We start from the raw sequence: 15,442 nt of genomic DNA, 5'->3' as shown, positions 1-15,442 counted from the left end.
TGTCTTCTTCTCTGTTTCTTTACAGTCTTTTCTTTCAGATTAAGTCCCAGCATGGCAAAATATCACTCAATGTCCAGTGCTCTTCCACAATTCTTTATCCCACTGTTCAACTGCCCAGCCTGTATTTTCACAGTACATCTTGCATTACTCTTACATGCTGCTGCTGGTCGTCAGTCGTCATCAGTGTTAATGGATCAGTGGCACTGTCGTTTGCCTGCTGTATTCAAGTCCACGATGTTCTATCTGTCTTCATCAGGTGATTAACTGTCTTTTGCGTGTCTTCTCGGGGTGAAGGACAAAGTAAGAGCTCAAGCTGCACAATTTCGAGCCAAAGACTGGCTTATTTTCTCCCAATTCTTTTAATCTACTTTTCTGCTGCTGAACTCAAGGTTGCAAAGTTGAAAGACGCCCACCTGTATTGACACACTAAACCATATAATTAGTAATATATGCATTTTTCTTAAAGGCTTCATTTGCTTCATGTGCCTAGAGTTAAATCTCTCTCTCTGTGTTCTTTCTGTACACACTCAGTTCCCATATATGGGCATGCACAGTTCCTGTTCACTATTTCCTGTCGCTGCAGCCCCGGTAGACAGAGCAATATTTCCTGTTCCTCAAACTAATCTAACTCCTTTGTTTTTTGTTTTCTTGAATTAAAAACACTTTCAAACTTTAGCACATCCTACTTTTCATCACACAAGAAATATATTTCACACTCCTTTATTCCATACACACCTTTTAAATGCTCTAACCTCTTTCAGACGCCATAAATCGTCTCACACGCACTGCCTTTCTCTCTCTCAGACTTCCCCTTTTCACTTAGACAAATCACACAGTCACTCAAATCAAATACTGACAGCATTCACACAGTTAAAATCACACAAAATACGCTTTCATACGAGTATTTTGGACATGCCTTCCATGATCAGAAAGAGCAAGTCAAAAGAAAAAAGAAAAAGAAAACTGAAACCTCTCATAACATCACTGAAGGTCAAATATCTTCATAGACCCAAAAGTAAGCATATTATTTCCCTAGTCAAAAGTCAAACCGTTACTCACAGTAATTTTTAATCTCACAGCCTTTGTGTTTTGAAACTAAAAAGAGGAAGGAACAGCGCCCAATTTAAACTGCGCATGTTGTCACTCAACAACACACACACAGAAAATGTAACTGTATATATATTATCTCAAACTGAAACAAAACCCATCTAAAAATCCTAAAACATCTTACTTCGACACCCCAAAACACACATGGCTTGCAGACATATTTATTAATTAAATTATCTCAAATTCAATTTCAGTTCTCAGAACCCAGGTAACGGTCTTAAGTATCAACAGTTTATGTATCCTATCTCAAAACCCCGCAAAAGTCATACAGTCATGGCAAGAAATAAAACTTTACTTACAATATTGTAATAAACAACTCCAGCGTCTTAAATACAGGCATCAGCCATGTGTAGCAGTCCCTATAAACTTCCTATCAGTTTTACACAGTTTTACCTAGTACAGACACGTGTCAAGCAAACCCCATACTCATATTCTACAGTTATCATGAAATACTTATCATAATCAACAACAGTCACACAAATATAATAAACATAAACTGCATTTCTTCCCTTAAAACACAGATTGAAGTCGTCCTTAACCCTGGCTCTGCAGTCAGTCATTAGCCACTCATTAGTAAACAGGAAATGTCACTCTAAATAAGTCACAGGCATCTCATTTACATAAACACAGACACACTCTCAAAATAAACAGCCTGCTGCAGTGCCCGTGGCAGACAGAGCCTATATACAAACATAGAAATTATAACACAGAGACGTCTGATAAATTAAATAATATTTACAAGGCCTTAAATTGCACAACCTACATAATTTAGACAAAATTTGAATTAACCCTCCAAGGGACAAACTCCAAGTTTTTGATAATCAATGACCCAGTATCAGGTCCAACCTGTGTCTGGTCTAATTGCTAAAGTTCCTAAGTCAATTTAAAAGCGTCCAACGCCCAAGGTCCAACCTTTACTACCCAAAAAAGTGCATAAACCGTTCCAAACGGCAAAGTGGTCCAACCACTAGTTATTCTGGAGTGCCCCAAGCTCCACAGTGACCAACTGACTATCCCTCAACTGAGGACGGAGTCTAAGCGTCCCTGACTCCGGCAAGCGTTACCTCTGAGCGATGCACTTCCTAGAACTTTCCACAGTTCCGTTCTACATGAATTTAATTACGTTTTAAAGACATCCTATGAAACCACCAACCCACTTTATTGATGCCCAAGCCCAGCTTTGTATTCAATTATAACTGTATGACCATATACAGATTTCAAATGACCTATTTCCTAAATTCAGTAGTCCAACTACTTTAAATTCTCTTTCCTTAGCAGTCCAACTGCATTTAAATCCTCGTAGCAGTCCAACTGCTTTTCCTTTAATCAGTACTGTCACTTAACCTTACATTATCATTACTTCAACTTCAATTCTCATGAGATTTTCACCAAAATCAAAACAGACTTTTACCAGTAATTTTCAGTGAGTAGACTTTCAATTTTGTCAGAACCAATTCAGCACTGTTTGGAAATAATTCAACAGGTAGTGCCTTACCTTTGAATAAGCCGGCTTATGTCCACTCACTTCGACCACTGACTCGTGTCTGCCTGTTTGAGCACCTTGGACCCTCTCAGTCTCAACCTCTAACTCTCTCTACTCAACCCTGGCCAATGCACCAAATGTTACGAGTTCGAAATTGAGGATGAGAGTAAAACAATGATGGTCCAGAAGAGGTCAATCAAACAATTGATTTTAATGAATGCACGCAGCGTGGAGAGGTGCAAACTGCAAAGCAGTTGTACATCTCTACCCAAAATACACTCTAGATTGTTTTTATAACATCAGGGTATTGTAACGCCCCTTCTTGCGTTTACAAGCACATAATTTGCATGTACAGAACATTCATGTATTTTAAGAATTAACTGCAACATAGAGGTTCCTCCTTGTGGCATACTCTTCCGAATATAGTGATGACCTAAGGCCTTTGAGGTCACCATGGACTGGACATCCTTCCGTCACCTGTAACTAAGCAAACTCAAATACCACAAGAAGCTGAATACATTCAGGCCTTTGCTCAGCTACTATTTTACTGTAACAATATACTCAGCATATGAGTTATGATATATATATATTTAACTCAATCATTTTAAAGTAGTTATACTGCACCTGTAATAAACATGTTAATATTTGATTATGATAACCCCTATAATATAAATTATAACATAATGCCAGCAGCTTCAATAAATGCTTGGATGAAATGATAATTAATGCAATGACAAGATGATGGTTATGTAAAATAGTCCCTATAATTCTACAAGTTTTATATGCATCAGAGTATATTTAGTGATGCCTCCTCATTGCGTCATCACATACATCAGCTTCAAAACCACAAATGTTCTATTTGACAACTTGAGACACAATTAAAAGAACACTGGCTTCCATCTTCTCCCCGGTGGTTTCCCGCAAGCCCGCTCAGCTCTCGCCTCGTACACCTGCTTCTTCATCAAACAGTCACGTACACACAGAAACTGCACCCTAGCCAAACAATTTAAACTTTCACCTACAAGTGAACCTCTAACTAAGTGTGTGTGTGTGTGTGTGGTTACGTGTATGTCTATGTGCTAACCACAATCGCACCCCATTTCACCTGCCGACTATCTCCTGACCTCCCCCAGACAGAGAGACAGAAGCCGCTCTCGTGTATGTAATAACCGAACCAAAACTATGTATGTGTACTCTACTGAATAAATGTTTTAATCAAGAACCTCTACTGAAAGCTTAATCAAAAGATATAAAAGTATAAAAGATAATAGCATCATCGAAACTGCTCCTCAGACTAACTTTCACTCAGACTCTAGTTTCGGTTTCACTTCCTGCAAAGCATGTAACTTCAAAAACATGTAACTTCCTGTCTTATTTTGGCACAGAGTTACTCTACGTGGGGTTACTCTTTTCTTTCACCCTGCCGTCTGCATATAAACATTTAAGATTATAAATTCAACCCGAACAGTTTAAAGTGGTTATCACTGCACCTGTAATAAAGCTTAATTGGGTGCCAATGTGTTTAAACATCTAAATGCAATATCAATATTAATAAAGGCGTCAATGCAAATGCTTGTTATATGATTATGATGCAACAGCAGCAACAAAACAATGAAACTAGAAATAGTAAAATGAAATAATAAAAATGGCAGAAAAATAACACCTCAATTCCTCACACATTCCACGGAGTTCTCCTGAAGTGCACATCTTACAGTACACGTTTTACAGCCTGGAACAAACATTTCAAGGATTTGACTTTAAATCTGACATTTGAGATACATTTGATTGATTTGAAATGTTCTAATATTATAAGATGACGAGAGGAAAAAGGTTCATGTCCTAAAAATGAAAGTTCATATTCACTGCAGTCAGATCGAATGCTTCACTTTATTACAATATCTACATGTTAATGTTTTTTTGCTCCCAATTAACTGAAAACATCTGGAAAATCTGCACTTTGACTCAAATTACATCTATTTTGTACAGTCACAAGTCAACAGCTTTGATTTAGTATAACTATATAATAAATACAATAAATGACTGTACAATCAATAATTATATATATTATTATTTAGAAGTGGTCTTCATGAGCTTCAGAGAAACACAAAATACCGACATTCACTGTGAAGCTTTGAGTGGAAAAAGACAGAAAAACAAAATGTGGATCCTGGAATAATCGGAGCGTCCATCTTTAAAGGACTGAAGAGGAAGAAGTTTACAAGGAATCATTTAGAACAGTTTCAAACATCAACTGATTGAATCCATGAATCTAAAAACGTGTTTGTGAGTGAAAGAGACAGACATGTACAGACTGAACTATCTGTTCAACAGTCAGAGTGTTTCTCTAACAGGAGGACACTCTTTACACTCCACTCAGCACAGGGACACTGATGAAACAGACCAGACTGTAAACCCAGGATAAAGAGTTTGAGTGAATGTGGTGTTGAAGGTGTGGAGGTGGATCAGAGTGTCAAAGGAGACTCTGTAGAAGGACAGAGTGCCAGCAGGACAGTCCACATACACTGCTACTCTGTTAGAGACAGAGGAGGAGGAGGAGGAGGAGGAGGAGATGGATGTTTTTCTGTTATTGTGCCAGACAGAACTAGGGCCGTGATCAGAGCATTCCAGACTCCAGGACTGATCATTGTGTCCAAACACACAATCATAACTGTTTCCTTTCCTTCTGATTCTTCTGTAACTCACTGATATATAAACGTCTCCTCTCCACTTGACCTCCCAGTAACAGCGACCAGTCAGACCATTTCTACACAGCAGCTGATGATAAACATCAAATCTGTCTGGATGATCAGGATATGACTGAACCTCCTCCACACGTGTCACCTTCCTGTTGTTGTCAGACAGTTTGAGGTTTGTGTTCACTGTGTTTGTGTCGATTGTGAGTTGACAGGAATCTGATGGAGAGAACAAACACAATCCAGCTGCAGTTATTGATCCATCATCTGTTCATTGATTGACACTTTGATGATGACTCCTGACATCAGAGATGTGAATGAGTGATGTGACAGTTTGAAGATGGTTGAATGTGTGCTGCTTTGTTTTCATGAAACAAAACACACTTACACTTCCTCAGACCTGGTGTCAACCATCGGACTCCAGCAGGCTCCACCCTGAAAGGAGGAGGGGGGTCAGACCAGCACAGTCTCCTTCAGCATGCACACATGGACATTACATGGCTCTCATACACATACTGTCAGACACTGATAAAGAAACAGTCCAACATTTTCACAAATACACTTCAATCCATACGTGGATCAAACTGCTGATGATTTGGACTGATCCTGGATCTGTCAGTACACCACTGTATTGAATGAAATATGACTGATTCAAACTGTGACCTTCATTATCTTTATATTCCACTTCTGTTTAGCTTGAAAGTACACCTCCCTGCCTTTGCTGCCAGCTTTTTTTCTCCTCTTGGTGTCAGTGTGGTTACTGTACATGACCTCTGACCTCTGAGTGGGTGTAACCTTGTTTTCATGTGTTTTAATGCCACTTGAAACCTGTTCATGTTCTGATTCAACAGCAGATTTCTCCACATGCACACGGAGAAATTTCTGCCTCTGTCACACTCTGATCCTCATGTTAGTGCACTGAATCATTCTGCTGTCACCTGACATCGCTGAGAGTCATCTGTCAGTCTCCTTCTGTCCTCTGAAAGTCTGAAAGTCTGAAAATTCATTTGTCATTAAGATAACTTGCAGTCTGTTATTGTCACATTACTGACAAATCAATGAAGACAAACTGGGAAGTAGAAAATCATTCATTTTACAATATTTTTTCTATTCCATCAAAATAGAACAATAAATATTCGACTTTGACTGCTGTTGGTTATCATACAATGTTAAAAGCAATCAAATGAACAACAGCAGCATCTCTGACTGTGGTAATACAAACTATATAAAAAGATTTAACTACATAAAATTCACTGTGATATAAAAACTATTGTAGATCAATACATTTATTGACTAGTAATGACCTAACCACACAGCTCTGTCTTCTTATGTTCACATATTTCAATCAGCACTTAAGGAAATATCTGAAGTCTGCATGAACCACGTGACAATCCCACATTCTGAATCTCCGCAGACACAACTCTCCATTCAACTCTGCTTGCTGAGTTCATGTAACCATGGTCCTCTGACACAGCCAATGACAGGAAAGGAGCTGAGTCATTTCAATATCATCATCTGATTGGTTTGAAGTTTCTCTTTCTGTGACAGAGCATTGACACCCCCCCCACTACCCACTACCCACCTATCACTGCTTGCTAACAGCAAGCTAACAAGCTAGCAGGTTGTTAATGCTATCCATTAAGTCTAACAGTCTGCGGTCTATGAACTAACCTCAGCTAACACCAGCAAATAATGTTAGCTCGGTGGTGAGTAGCCTTCATTTATAGTAATAAATCACACAGCAATAGTATGTTCATGTACTTTTAAAAAGCATGACAATATATCAAGTAATCCAAAGTATTCAGAATATGTTACTCACATTGAGTAACTTAAGGGAATATGTTACAAACCTCATTTTGGGCCAAGTATTCTGTAATCTGTATTGAAATACATTTTAAAAGTAACCTTCCCATATTTTGAAAATTTAAAATAAAATTATGAAAAAAAAAAAAAGTAACCTTCCCAACATTGCACATCCACTATCTCAGGTACATTACACCTTTGACCTAATAAAGTGCTGGCCACTTGTTTATGAGCCATCTCCCTTCAGTTTTTTTAGCCAACCTAAAAACCTCCAATCCCACCACAACTTCTCCAGAAATGACATTGTCTAGTTTCATTGAGTTATTTTATTTCCATACAGAACAGACTGGATGTTATCAGCACACAGAAATCACATTAACTTGTGCATGTTAACAGGTGACAGATTAGACAGAAGTCTGTAATCCTTAATCCAAATCCTTAATCTGAGAACAACCAACAACAGCAATATCGTCCAGTAACAATTCAAAAAGCCACCAATCCTGACATGCACACACCGTCCAATCAGCTCGTCTCTCACCAACCAAACACTCTCTCACCGTCTGCACCTGTGCTTTGCTACCACCTCTCTCTTGTTTGCAGGTAGCTCCCAGTGTATTTTCTGCCCTCTTTTCCTGTGCCTGCTTTGGATTTCTGTTTCATGGACTTTGTGTTTCCTCATTTTTCAGTTTTGCGTTTGGGCCAATAAATGCTCTGCCTGCCTCTGTATCTTCCACCTAGGTCGTCTGTCATGGGCTAGGTCTCTGACCCAGCAGTTTTGAGTTATCATGTATCTTTGATTCTTCTATGTTAGTAATTTAAGTCTGTAAAGCTGGTATTATGTCTACATTTTCCTGTTTTCCTGTTTTATTTTGAAAGAGTCGTGTGTTCCTTGTTCATTATATTTTGTTTCACTTCCTGTAGCATCATTAGGTTCAGGTGTGTCCTATTTTTCATGTTTTTCACTTGCCATCAGCCACAATAAAGGCTCGCCTTTTGTTCTCCTGCAACTCCTCTCTCAGTGTATGCTTCTGGGTCCTGTTTGCAAATATTGGCACACCTCGCCATGACATTGTCTCTAATTTTATTTATTTATTGTTTTCAGTTCCATTATTTTATAGTGTGTGTTGGCTTTTCAAAGAACATTGTGAACTTTTTTTATTAAAAGCAATGAAATGTATAAATGCATTTCTGCAGGGCTGCTTGCCTTTAAATGTACAAAAAACATCTCCTTGTAGTTGTCAACTTGTGCCACAGCGCTGATTATAGCATAATGATTTCACTAGCTGGGACCACATCCTCAGTTACGATAAATGATGATGGATGAGGGACCTTGAACTGGTGCTGCGGTTTGGGGAAGCCCTCGAAATGGACTAGCAGCGGCTGCTGGGCTGGGCAGATCACCAATGACAGCATCCCCTAACAGAAGCAAAGGTTTGGCATTGTGAAGGTCTTGTTGATTGTCTTGAATCTATAACTGGTAGGCTTGCGATGACCATTGGCTCATGAGCTTGATTAAGTGGTTGGGAATTCCTTTGCGGGAGGCAGAAGTTGCTGAACCTATGTGGAAGGAATGGCCGGAGACAAGACCAGGAGAAATCCTGGACAACAACAGAACTTGGTGAAAGCGCGAAAGAAACCATGATCTGGTTGAGACGTGGCCGGATTCAGTGATAAAAAGTGGGTCTTAAGGTAAACCGTGCTGGGATTTTCCGAGGTAGAGGTAATGGGATAGTGATTAAAAGGGGCTTAAATGTGAGTTTGTTATAAATTATAATATCAAAAGGGGGCTGCCCAGTTGGTTGGTTTTGCTTTGTTTGAGGAAGAAGACGAGGCAGTCTTCGGAGACTGGGTGGAGGTCACTTAAGCAGGGGTGACGATCTGGATGGAATTATATCGATGAGGAGGTACATTCTGAACAGTGTAGGAACCTGAAGAAGGCAAGCAGGAACATTGATTCGAGCGTGCGGGCCAAGAAGTAGTCACTGTACTTCAGCCGGAGCGCGGAAATGCAGCGATATAGAAGATCCGAAGTTAGGCGCAAACGGCGTGGGGTTGCAGTGGGAGTCTGACGTTGGAGATCTTTGATGAGTAGTGATATCTGGGACGATGTAATGGTCGAGCAAGGTGAACCTGTAAGCATTTTGGAGAAGAAATTGATGCCACATCTTCCAAGTGCTCCAATGGAACAAGATGGTCATGGCAGGACTGTTTATTATAGCTTCTTGGGAGAGGCTGATGAGCTCTGCAATGCTAGGGTTTAGATCTCGAATGTTGTAGCCGAAAATGGAGGAACTGTTGTCCGAGCTGCCTCTGCATGAAGGGCCAAGGCTCTGAATGTCTGGAGGGAGAGGCATGCAGGGGGAGTCAGCAATGGCATTGAAATGGCCTGCTCTCATTAAGAACTGGTGGGTGACTGATAGCCATGTGAGCCGACGCGTGAAGGGCATGATGGAAGGGGAGTTGCATCAGCCTTTGTTGATTATGTCAACTGTGGTGAGGTTGTCTGAGTGAATAAGGATGGATCTTTTTGACCATTTGTGGCCCCACAGTTAGGCTGCAATGACCACTGGGTAGATTTCGAAAACAGCTGAGGAAGGCAGGAACCGCTCCTGGATATATTGGCAGAATTCAGCAGGCCATGCTAAAGAGAACCACCTTCCACCATAATGATCCCCAAAGTAGGCAGAAGGGCCAGCCTCGATGTAGAGCTGAATGTTGTTAGGGTGGACAGCTGATCATCATAAAAGAAAGTAATGCCTTTCCAGTTAGCAAGGAGAAGTCCTCAGAGTCACAGTTCTGCTTAAAAGCTTTCCAGCGTGATTGTGTCAAGGAGTGATAGTTTAGAAGCTGCGAGTGAAAGCAAGTGAGAGATAAATGAGTGGCCTTGAGGGATTATGCATAGTACAAAGTTTAAGTGTCCCAAAAGGGAGAATAGCTGTCACTTGGAACATGTGGGAATGAGGAGAAGGTTTTGAAGGAGAAGAGTGATGCGATTGAGTTTTTCGATAGGCAGGGAAGCCTGGAAACACTTGGTGTCGAGGGTTATGCCAAGGAACTCCAGGGATGTTGAAGGGCTCTCTGTTTTGTCTTCTGACAATGGAACACCAAGTTCGTAGAAGACTGACCTCAGGGTGGATAACCCATGGGCTGGCGGTGACGTGGAAGGGGATATGACTAGGAAATCGTTGAGAATATGAACTAAAATTTTCAGCTTATGGTTGTGGGAGAGTGTCAGAAGAAAATTATGTTTTGATCAGTTACATGAAATGTATTCTTTATATTTATCAGTGAAGCACATGTCTACGTGACTTTTGACATGTACCTTTTCTGTGATAAACAACTTGCAGCTTCCTCTTTCTGTTCTAAAACATACAGATTTAGAAAAGGGGAACCTCAGCTCTGAGTTCTTAGAATAACTTTGCACAGACACACACACACACACACACACACACACACACACACAGACGCAAGCTTGTATAAATAAAGCACGCAGACAGTGATGAGACGCAGGTCATGCGTCCATGGCTGCCCTCGCGAGTGAAAGACAACTGCAGTGTTTGTGTTTTCTAACTCAGGTGTCTCAGCTGAAGAACGGCAGGGTGATTCATAGAAATCCCCTGTCAGAGAGGATCCAACATAGAGCTTCAAAGAGTGAGTCGAACAGCTTGGGGCTGCTTTTACAACCAAAGGTTAGTCTGACTGCAAAGTAATAGGCATCCCTCCACTTGACTCCAAACAAACACCAGAAGTCAGGGTGAATTGGCAGCACCTTGTAGGCACTTGTGATGTCAGCTTTTGAAAGCCATGCACCTCTGCCTGCGATTTTAACAAGAGAAATAGCATGGTTCGATGTGGAGTGTTTGAGAGAAAAACTGTCGCTGGGAATGACGATATTTATGCTTGGAATATGACTACCGTGAGGTGCATATAAATATAATAATTGGCTTTTTGCATGAATATTTTCTGGTAGTGATGCCGGGTGGGCTGATGCAAAAGAGGGGAAAAGGCAGTTTAGAAAAGGGTCCAGTCATGAAACCCTCCCTAATTTCTTTGGCAAGCAGGCTGTCAATGGCTTCTGGGTCTTTGAGAGCTGACTGGAGGTTTCAACAGGTACAAGAAACTGATGGCTGGGTGACTGTCATGGGCTGGGTCTGTGACCCAGTGTTTGAGTTTTTATATATTTTGGTATTTCATTTGTGCCCTAGTTTAGTTCATCTAGTTAATTTTGAGGTTGCTGTTTAGTCCTTTGTTTCTTAGTTGTTATGTCATCTCCTCCTGTATTCAGTCTCCCTGGTCCGTGCGTCTACCTGTCATGCGTCATGCCTGTGTGGTTATGTTCAGTTCAGGTTACGTCTAATCCCCATGTTTCCTGTTTTACTTTGAAAGTATGTCTAATGTCAGTGTATATAGTTTCACTTTCCCTGTCCTGTCATTAGGTTCATGTGTATCAGCTGTTCCTCCTCATGTGTTTCCACTTCCCTTGACCATCCCTTATGTGTATTTAGTCTCTGTGTTTCATTCAGTCTGTGTCGCGTCATCTGTGTTATCTCCCCTACCCCTTGTCATAGTTTCCCAGCCATAGTAAGTCACAGTTTGTATGTTGTTTAGACATAGTCTAAATCTCAGTAGAGTCATAGTTTCCCAGTCTATGTTCAGGTTTTCCCTCAGTTACTTTGTTGTTTTTTTCCGTGAGTTTTCGGCCCTAAATAAAGGCTTGCTTTTTGTTAAGTCCAGTTTTGTGTCCTGGCCTCTGTCTGCTCTTGGGTCCTTTACTCACTCCACACGGTCTGCCCCGGCAGTCCGTGACAGTGACGATCCCTTGGTGGAAACCTTCTGAAAAACCTTTGACTAAAGAGTTGATGAAGTCTGGGTTAGGATGATTTTTAAACCTTCTTTTAAAACCGGAATATGAATGGGTGTCGAAATGGAAAAAGCTAGTTATTGCTTGGGGGGGGTTATGGGGGCATGCTGGGCGGGAATGACCGCCACCACAAAACGAGCAGGAGTGGAGATAGCAGCACTAAGACATGAGGCAACCCCAATCATTGAAATTATTGCAAATGGTGCAGCTTCCTAGGTGCATGATGGGTCTGCCCTTCCTATCTGTACCTTGAGGCAAAGGCATGCTAGGAATAGGTGCTCTGGGTTTGGAAATTTCTGGTCTGGAAGCTGGGGTCAAGTGGTTAGGAGTGGATGTGTGGTTTATGGACTGTGGATTATTTTGGAATGCGATGGAGCACTGCATATCTTCCAGGAGAGAGAAGAACAGTTAGCAAAGATGCAACAGTAGAGTGTATAGGGATTTCTTTTTTTTTTGTATTAATCACATTATTTTATTGTATGATGCCTTTTTGCTACTGGATTTAAACATGTTTCACACTCATACTGTAAGACAAATGGTGGGGGTCTAGTAAGGAAGTTGGGGGAAGCAGACAACTCCACAGGAAGAGTCTTTTGTCTCTTCGAGGACTCTGGGAGGTAGCAAGGGAGTGTGAACCTTAAGGTGTGAAACAGCTGTGTACTGCCTGTTGCAGGCTCTCCACCAAGCTTGGTTTGTCTGCTCTTTGTGTTTTGATTAAAGAATGTTAGCTACCACTCACTGCTCGTCTGCAGGCTTTATTTAATGGAAAACTTCCACAACAAGAGTTTCTGGTTGAGACTGCCCCAGAATGTGTCCTGATTAAACTGTTGTAGTTGAGCAGCTGCATGAGAAGCGTACTGGATATGGTACTGGTAAAAATCAGTGCCACCGAATCGTAGGGCGAGATCGAGTATTATCGTCAAGTAGGTATCGAGCTCTTGTCTTCGGGAGGGTAAAGCAGTGCAGAGAACATCTCTGTATAGTGAAAAGGCAAAAGTAAACTCAAGCGAAATGAGCTCTTTTGCCCGAGATGGGGCTGGACTGCGCATGAAGATGGGACCGTTGTGGCTGTCGATCAACCTGGGTGGAGTGGGCCGGTTCAGTGGTGGAAGAATGAGCTCTTCTAGATCTATATATTTACCAGCAATGATTTGTTGGTGAAGGTGAGCAGGCACTGGGGAAGGTTTTGGAGCCGGTGGGTTGGGAGGAGAAATTGCAGAGGCCAGCAAAAACTGGGCAAACTGAGGGTTTAGGAAGAGGGTGCCTGAGTTAAAAAACTTGGCCATGTGCTGCTTGGAGCTGCTCCAACGAGGGGAGGAAGAAGAATTGGGTTAGGAGGAGGTATTGTTGGATAACCGGTAGAAGGAATGTAAAGTATTGTAAAGCGAAGCCGAGGTGAGAGGAACTGGCAACCCGGTGCCCGGAGGATTTGCTGATGCGAGTTGCAAAGGAGGGATGGAAGAAAGCAAAACTGGCAACCCTGTGCCATGTGGAGTAGGAGGAGCAGCTGAGAAGGGAACAGGAATTTCACCTCTGGTAAAACACAATGTGGTGGCTGGATGCAGCTGTTGCTGGCTGATGGCCGAGACTGCAAGGTGAGGGGAAGCTTCGCCATTAGAGGCGTTGGCTTTGTTTATGCCCAAAGAGGATTCTCTTTGTTTGTTGTATGGATGAGGGAGCGTTGAGAAGTTAAAAAGAATTGGAATAGCTTTGCCTTGTTGTTGGACCGGTGAAAGTGAATGCCTCTCTCTTTTAAAACTCGTTGGAGAAAGGCTACGGTCCAGTCTGAAATCCTTGATGGGAAGGTGTCTTCGGGAGACCTTACCGGAGCATGGGAACAGCGGTGTGTCCTCGGAGTTAGGTGCTGTGATGGGTCAGATTTCAGGGAAGCTCTGCGGAGCTGGAGACGCATCTCAAAGCGATCAGGAGTGGAGCTGCGCCACAAACGTTTGCCGGTGATTGATCTTTCTCTAATCAAAGTTCGGAGGTTATAGTTTCACGGGGATGTTGAGCAACCGGAGTGGTTGTATTGCTGAATGGAGCGGAAAGAGAAATTCTGAGGAATGGATATAGCAAACCGGATTGCTGAGCAGCGAGAATGGCTGCTGTAAGGTTCCCCAGGGGGCGCGGTGATCGGCCTCTCTGCGGCTCTACTATGATGTTTAGGGATGAGAGTTTGGGATTCCTGGACTCCCTGAAAGATGTCTGACTGAGATCTTGGTCTGATGGGCTGAGAGACAAGAAATACATGATGACCAGCTGAGCGGGTGAATAGGATTCAATGCTCTTAGAATGCTGTTAGAGTTGTTTGACGTCGTAGAGTATTCATATGAAAATGAGAACAGCAGGTATTAGTGAAGGGGGCATATATAGACTTAGGGCCAGAAGGGGTGTGAATGAGGTGTGGTCGTGCTCCTGAAATTCAGATAAATATCTCCACTTGTTTTCTTTTGATAAAGCTAGACTAACAGTTTCCCCTGGTTCCAGAGTTTATTTTAATCTAGGATAAATTTGTCCTCAGCCTATCTGTAAAGAGATTAATCTAATCTGAATCTGGATCAGAGGAAAATGCCTCACTGTTAAATATACAGAGATATCTACAAGTGGTGACTAAAAATGTTCCTGCGTAAGTTTCCATCAGAGACCTTGTACATTACTGTTGCTCGGGGCTAATCGACCAGGACTGCAGAGGCTTCAAAAGTTGACTTTGAATTATCTGGTTTAACGATTTATTCAGTATTAAATTAATCCAGTGACAGTTGTCAGTATTTCTAGTACTGCTCAGCAAACTGTAACTGCTCATAGTTCATTCAGCAAACTTGATTTTCCAATCATAAGTTAAAACAGCATGTATGCTGCTGCCACTGAATAACTTGGTTTAACGCTGAATTGTCACTGACCAATCACATTAGGACCCTATTCCTTTGACTCTGCCCTCCAAACAGTCCAGAGCCAGCTGATTTGTGTGAGCAGGATTGGAGAGCACAGAGTTACGAGCGAGAGTGTAAATCTACTGCTCTGCTGAGGTCTACACGTGCAGGTTGTTGAATTACACACCAGCAATTTAATCGTGCTCGTGATTACCCTTTTTCCGCCCAAACAAGAACAATTATTAGAAAACTTAATTTCACTAGAAAATGATGGAATTTTAACCTCCTAAGACCCGAACTCTTCCACAACATGCATTTTTAATTTCTCTTTGATATTTGGGCATATTGGGGCCCAATGAATGTAAAAACAAAGAATTACCTTCTTTTTTTTTAACCTTATTTTTGTTTTTAAGAAAAATGAGAGCCACAAATGAGGATATTCATTTAAAATTTTGATAGAACAGTAGCAGTATGATGTCCTCGTAAGTGGATATCAGGCCCATGTAGAGCAAAATTGAGTATTTTGGTCTAAATAACCCAAAATGTGATGTCCACATATGTGGACGGCAGGTCCTAGGAGGTTAAAGAAGAAAGAACATGGAGTCCATAATGAAATAAATCAGAT

The sequence above is a fragment of the Oreochromis niloticus genome, unplaced genomic scaffold (assembly GCF_001858045.2).
Source record: "Oreochromis niloticus isolate F11D_XX unplaced genomic scaffold, O_niloticus_UMD_NMBU tig00001669_pilon, whole genome shotgun sequence".
Lineage (NCBI taxonomy): Eukaryota > Metazoa > Chordata > Actinopteri > Cichliformes > Cichlidae > Oreochromis > Oreochromis niloticus.
The sequence above is the reverse complement of the archived record's forward strand: the minus strand, read 5'-3'. Positions refer to the sequence as shown.